The following is a 7,543-nucleotide window of genomic DNA, read 5'->3' as shown; positions in this document are numbered from 1 at the left end:
AGTTCATCTAAGGAAAAGAGAAAGCATCTAAGGGAATAGAAGCTTTTAAAAAATTTTTCCTACTGAGGACACTGACCCCCACTGGAGATAAAACTGAATCAGAGGTGGCATACAAGTAAAAAGCAAATTAATTTGCTTTTTATTAGAGCAATATAAAACATTCAACCCACATGCTTTTAAAATTAATGACAGTGGACATAAACCTTTATTCAATCAATCAGTCCTTAATAAATATAAACATACTGAGAAATGTCAAAGTTTTTTCCTTGGGGCTAGTTAAGAGAAAAAGAAGAGAGGGAAAGAGGAAGAGGGGGAGAGACAAAATGAGCGAAAGAGAGGAAGACAAAGGGAGTCATAGAAAGTAAGGAAATGAGAATGAACAAGTTTTACTAAATTGTTTTTGTTCACTTGGGCATCTTAATAAGTATCTCCACAGGGCCACTAGGTGGTGCAGGGGATAGAGTGCCCAGCCTGCAATGAATTCAAATCCAGTCTCATGAGTTCAAATCCAGTCTCATGAGTTCAAATCCAGTCTCGGACACTTAACTACCCTTATGACCCTGTTTGCTTCAGTTTCTCATCTGTAAAAAGAACTGAAGAAGGAAATAGCAAACCACTCTAGTAACTTTGCCAAGAAAACACCAAATGGGGTCATGAAGAGTCAGATACAACTGCTGAAAAATGACTGAACAACAAAGCCTACCTATTACAAATCTCTACCCTTTGACATACTACCTTAGTTTACATATATCTGGAATTGTTACTCTTCTTAAAATCTTCATGTGGTAGAAAGGTATAATGGAAAGAGCAGAGGATTTGGAAGCAGAGGACTATTTACTATCTATGTCACCTTGGGCAAAATTATACATAAAACCCTAATCTTACCTTTGAATGCCAACCCTATGTCTTTTAACTCCTTGTGAAGCATTTTTACCTGGATGTCCTACTGGTACCTCAAACTCAATATGTGCAAAACTGAATGGATTACCTTTCCCTCTAAATCCACTCCTTTGAATATGGGAAAATTGGGACACGAATGCACTCTTGGTGGAGTTGTGACCTGATCCAACAATTCTGGAAAATAATTTGGAATTATACCTAAAAGGCTATAAAACTGTGCATACCCTTTGACCCAGCAATACTACTGCTAGGGCTCTATCCCAAAGAATAAAAAGGAAAAGAACTTCTACGTACAAAAATATTTATAACCGCTCTTTTTGTAGTGGCAAAGAACTGGAAATTGAGAGGATGCCCATCAACTGGGGAATGGCTGAACAAGATGTGGTATATGATTGTGATGGAATACTATTGTGCTATAAGATAGTGATGAGCAGTGTGTTTTCAGAAAAACCTGGAAAGACTTACATGAATGGATACAAAGGGAAGTGAGCAGAACCAGGAAAACATTATCCTTAGTAACAGCAATATTGTACAATGATCAATTGTAAATGGCTTAGCTATTCTCAGTAAAATAAAGATCCAAGACAATTACAAGGGACTTATAATGAAAAATACCATCCAGCCTGTGGAAAGAACTGATGGAGTGTGAATGCAGATTAAAGCATATAATTTTTTAATTTTTGTGTGTGTTATTTTTTGGTCTGTGTTCTCTTTCACAATATGACTAATATTGAAATATGTTTTGCATGACCACATGTATAAAACTTCTATCAAATTGCTTGCCTTCTCCATGAAAGGGGAGGAAAGGGAGGAAGAGAATTTGGAGCTCAAATTTTAAAAAAGTCAATGTTAAAAATGTTTTTACATGTAATTGGAAAAAAGAAATATTTAAAACCAACAAAAATTTCTTTTAAAAAATAAATCTACCCCTTCTCCTAGCCCTCTGTTTCTCTTGATGGAATTACTACATTCCTAATTATCTATGTTCCAAACCTAAGCATCATCGTTGACTGTTTCCTCTCCTTCACTCCCTGCCACCCCCATGCAAGCAAACATGTCCTGTCAATTATCCTTCTTGAATATTTCTCACATCTTTCCTCTCTCTCCTCACATAGCTCCAACCATTTCAGGCCCTCCTCATCTCTTACCTGGATGATTGTAATTTCCTCTTTACTGGTCTTCCTGTTCTCAGTCTCTTCCATCTCCAAAACATTCTTTATATGACTGTCAAAATAATGTTGTAATGTTCACATGGCAGCTCATATTATTCCTGCGTTCAAAAAGCAAGCAACAACTTTGCCTCTGAGATTAAAAAATTCCTCAGTCTGACATTAGAAGTCTGTGGCATAAATTACCTGTAGCAGCAAAGTCCAGGTTTCTTGATCATCTGAATCTTGAGTGCTTTGCACCAGTAGTTCATCCCAGCACCCAGGCCATATGCGTGTCCCTCTTCTACCATGAGAGTTCCTCTGCTCAAGAAGTTTTCATATTCTCATGTAACTCTATTGGGTCCTGGTCCCTTGAGCTGACTTCTTGTTTGCAGGGAACTTTTCTGCTTTCAGGGACAGAGAGATGCCATTCCTTCCTGCTCCCTCTGCCTATCTCCTGACCTGTTCTTCCTGCAGGAATAGGAGAGAAACACTATTTCACTGGCTTCCCAAAATGGTTCCCTCACTTGAGCAGCCTATCAGCCTCATAAGATACCACCCTGAGGCTGAATCCCAAATGAGTTAAGGTTGCTAAAAGCTCTCCTGATCTATTTCAGCAATGATTAACCAACTCCAGGACAATCATACTCTCCTTATCCCAGTGATCTTAAAGCCCTGATTGTCATTATATAAGCCCCATTCTACATCCTTCATTGACTGTTCCCTTATTTCCATCTCTCTCAATCTACACTGCCTTCTCCACATCAGGCTCTAAAGCTTCTCACCCCTTCCACTGCACTCTCTGGAATGAGTGCTCTGGAGGAGCGAGGAAACTTGCTGTCATTTTACATCTTTTCTTTCTCATTCCTTATATCTTCTGACTCTCATTGAGACCTGGCTCCTTCCTGATGACATAGCCTCCCTAGACACCCTTTCCACCACTGGCTGCATTTGTGCTCATTCCCTCAACTCTCTGGTTGACATGAGGGAGTCAGGACCCTTTTGGCTCTCCATTGCCACTTCCAAGCTCTCCCTCTCCCTCTACCATTCAGTAACTTTTCCTCCTTTGAGGTTCACCAAGTGCATAGCTACCACCCAATAAAAACTCTGGTACTACCCTTCTTTCCTTAATGATGTCAGTACCTGGCTCACAAATCTTTGCCTTCTCTCCAATTCCTGGCCTCATATCAGGGGACTCTCTCAAACACCTTTACCTCCCATTTTCCCAACTTTCACATTTCCTATGGCCAACTTCTCCACTGCACCTCAGCTCTGTGCAGAAATGATGGTCATACTTAATCTTGCCACCACTCACAAGTGCTCCACTTCCATGTTAATGGACTCTGAAATTTCATCATCTGATCACAAATCTGTCATTCCAAATCTCTCTCTCTTTCTACCTTGCAGTTCCAAACTCTTTTCATTGTCTTCAATGTGACAACCAATTCCTTGAACCCTGAGTTCTTTTCCATATCATCACTCTGCATCGGCTACACTCTCCTCCCTTCCTTTGGTGAAGTAGTTCAACTCTACACTGTCCTCTTCTCTTGAACATCTTATCCCCTTATCATATGACTGATCTTGCCTTACCAAACCTCTGCTGGCTTATTCCCACTATCCACTGCATTTCCTTCTATTGTGAAACTAAACTGGAGAAAATCATGAAATTGTGCTGACTGAATCCAAATTTATATTGTGTAATGTCTAGTGGGCCTTTACTTCAGCAAGGCAATATTTTTACACCTCCTTAATTGACTCATTAACCCACTCACTAAAGTGGCTTTTCCAAACCTTTTTATCTCTGCAAACTTCCTCTAACTTCCATAGTAGTGCTGCTTCTCTACTGCCTACAAACATGCCCAAGTCTCCCTCACCTTCAAAAAAGCCCCATTTGATTCATCTAGTCAAGCTAGTTATCATCCCCTATTTCTTCTCCCTTTTTTGGCTGAACTCTTCAAGAAGAACATCTATAATAATCCACTTCCTTTCTTCTTACCTTCTTAACTGTCTACTGTCTGGCTTCTGCCCTCATCATTAAATTGAAATTGTTCTCTCCACAGTTACTAGCGATCTCTTAATTGTCAAATCTAATGGCTTTTTCTCAGTCCTCATCCTTCTTAACTTCTCTACAACTTTTGACACAGTTTTTGACACTACTGATAACTATCTAGGTTCTCATGACACTTTCCTCTCCTACCTATTGGACTGTTCTTTCTCAGTCTTCTCTGCTGGATCTTCACTGAGGTCATGCCTGCTAACCCTGGATGTCTCACAGTGCTCTGTTCTGGGCCCTCTTCTCTTCTCCCTGTATAGTATTTGACTTAATGATAGAAGCAACTTATCTTCTCTATTCTGGTGATTCTCCAATTTATTTATCCAGCCCTCACCTCTATTAATTTCCAATCTTACATCTCCAACTACCTATTTGACATCTTGAGCTGGATATAGACATCTTAATTAAACTCATGTCCAAAACTGAACTCATTCTTGATTACTGTTGAGGGTATCTCCATCCTCCCAGTCAATCAGACTTGAAATACAGATGGCAACCTCAACTCCTTATTATCTTTCATCCTGCCTCCATCCAATCTGTTGCCAAGGCCTGTCAATTTTTTTTCTTTCACAATGTCTTTCACATATGCTCCTTTTTCTCTTCTGGACCTACTACCACTGTGGTGCAGACTTGCATCTTGTGGTGCATCTTGTGCCTGAATGGTTAGAATAGCCTGATGGTTGGTCTCTTTGTCTCAAGTCTTTTCTCATTCAATCTGTCCTCTGCTTAGCTACTAAAGTGATGTTCCTAAAACACAAACCTGACCATGTCATCCCCTTCAGTGTCTCCCTAAAGTGGATCTTTGGGATCAAATATAAAATCTTGTTTGTCATTCAATGCCCTTCATAACATGGTTCCTACTACCTTTCCTGTCTTATACCTTATACCCTCTCATGTACTCTTCAATCTAATAACATTGGCCTCCTTTCTGTTCCTCAAAGAAGGTACTCCATCTCCTGACTCCAGGCATTTTCACTGACTGTCCCATGTACCTGGAATTTTGTTCCTCCTTATCTTTTCCTCCTGCCTTCTTTCAAGTAAGTCCTAGCTAAAATCCTACCTTCTACAGGAAGTTTTTCCCAATTCACCCTTAATTCTAGTACCTTCCCTTAGTTGCTTATGTCTAATTTATCCTTTATATAGCTTATTTGCACATAGGACCATATCTGGCTTAATATTGACTGACTAGCTGACAAGAAGGCAAAATCTCCAAATTCTTGAACATGGAGTTCCCTATGAGGGAACCTTTGAGACTAGCACAACTCAGGAATCCTCCCAGTTAGAAAGCTGGTGTAACATGTATGCCCTTACCATATTCTCGAAGGTCAGGCTTCTTATGTCTTTCCTTCAGGGTTTTCAGGTATTCTGATGGGTTTGTGGGGAATTTCCTTTCTCTGCTAGCAGTTTAAGCCTCCATTGGCTGTATTCATCCCATTTTAGGGGCCCAGTTCCATTTAACATCAGTTTGAGTTTCCAAAGGGCTATCCATACATGCTCTAGTCATCAACATTCTCCCAAGTATCCTCCACATATGCCATCTTAGCAAGCTGATGGAATATGTTTATGCACCAGACTCCCATTATACTGGTATTCAGAATGACATTTTCCAGGAACTCTGTTCTCAGGCCACAAAGGCAAGCATGTCTGCCTGTGTCATGTGCCTCATCCACAAGGAAGCCATTAACAGAGCCCTTGAGGTGTGAGACCTTCCTGCCACCCCACACCTATTGCTTGGGTGGGACTTCTCCCAAAGAAATGCAGAAGAGAAGAGACGACACTATATCAGTTCCATTGAATAGGCCAAGACAAAGAGTGGCTCCTTCCATAAGAGTTCATCCTTCCAAGAGTCTGAGCCAACCAGTTCATCCTGGGGATAGTTTCTATCTTAATTAAAGATGTCTTTAGTCCTCTCAATAATATGCATAACTATAGGAAGAAATTGTCAAGTCCCAAATATACCCTCTAAGCCCATCTATGTTGAATTTTTTAAGGGAAATCTCTTGATCACCAATGTGTGCAGGCACATGGTGTTGCATATGTATGTGCACACACACACAGAGGTATTTTCAACAAAATATTTCTTTTCATGGAGGACTATGTAAGACATTTGTGGAAGAAGTGGAAGTTTTAAGTAGAGTTACTTAACAATTCAGTGTTAAAGGGCATTGAATTTATGGTCATAATTGAGGTTTATTTAGTGCTTTTAAGTTTGCAAAGTAATTATATGCATGATCTCATTTGATCTAATTCTGCTTTGCTGACTTTCTGGCTACAACAGAATACTAGATTGGTATTCTTGGCACAACCATTGTCATCAATAATTTTATGAATGAAGAAATGGAAGCTTAAAGAAGTTAAGTGAGTTGCTCAAGGTCATACTGCTAATATAGACTAGAGGCAGGATTTGAACTGAGGATTTCCTGGCAGCATCTCCAGCAGTCCTTATTACATGATAGAACCTGAAGAGGCAGCATGGTAGAGGGAAAAGTGTACTGACTCTGGAGTCACAGGAACTGGGTTCTAATTATGTCCCTGCGATGTGGGGCAAGTCAATTAATTTCTCTGGATCTCTGTAAAAATAAAATGACCTTTGAGGTCCCTTGAAGCTCTAAGTCTGATTAAGTGTTACCTTCATGAAATAGATATATTTTCTAAACTAAAACACTTTAGTGGTAGCAATATGATCTTTTCCTTTCAAGTGATTTTACTTGGCCAGAAATTTCTTCATATAAAATAGTAACTGTGTTTATTTTTAGGCTGGGAAGCCAGTTGGTTCATCATATAATGTCTAATGTAGTTTTTCTTTGGATATTGACTACTGCCAGTTTGGTGACCTCAGCTCTGTAAATTTTTTGCTACCATGGAATAATAGTTTTTGATATTGCTGGCACAGCCATTGTCATCTTCAAACTCAGTGGTCTGGAGTGCTATTGACAACCATAAAATTGGCTGATGTGACAGATCCTCCATGTGAAGCTATATGATAGGGAATGGGCTGCTGAGGGCCAATTTTTAGCCAATTCATTTCCTTGGGTTCATGTGGGACTGAAGAACATCCTTCTTTAGCCATGGTCCTACTAATCCCAACTTATAACACTAAATCACAAAGGTACCTGAGAGTCAGGTTCAAAATAGGTTTTAGTATACTATGTGTTGACCACCTTGGCAAGTCGCTTTGGGAGCCTGTTTCGTCAGCTATAAAATGAGCTTCATAATTGTTCTGAGAAAAGCACTTTTAAACTTTAAAACACCATGTCTATGTAAATTATTTTTTAATACTTCAATGATGCATTGGTGTGGTACTAACGAAGATTGCAATACATTGATAATTCAATACCCAGGTTTCATGAGAAAAGAACTTCCCACCCTATGACTGATCTGCTGACCTGGAGCTCTCTGACTGATGAGTCTAGGCCTGCCCTAAGAGGAACCCTTCTTTGAC

The sequence above is a fragment of the Notamacropus eugenii genome, chromosome X (assembly GCF_028372415.1).
Source record: "Notamacropus eugenii isolate mMacEug1 chromosome X, mMacEug1.pri_v2, whole genome shotgun sequence".
NCBI classification, from domain to species: Eukaryota; Metazoa; Chordata; class Mammalia; order Diprotodontia; family Macropodidae; genus Notamacropus; species Notamacropus eugenii.
This window is presented reverse-complemented; position numbering follows the sequence as displayed.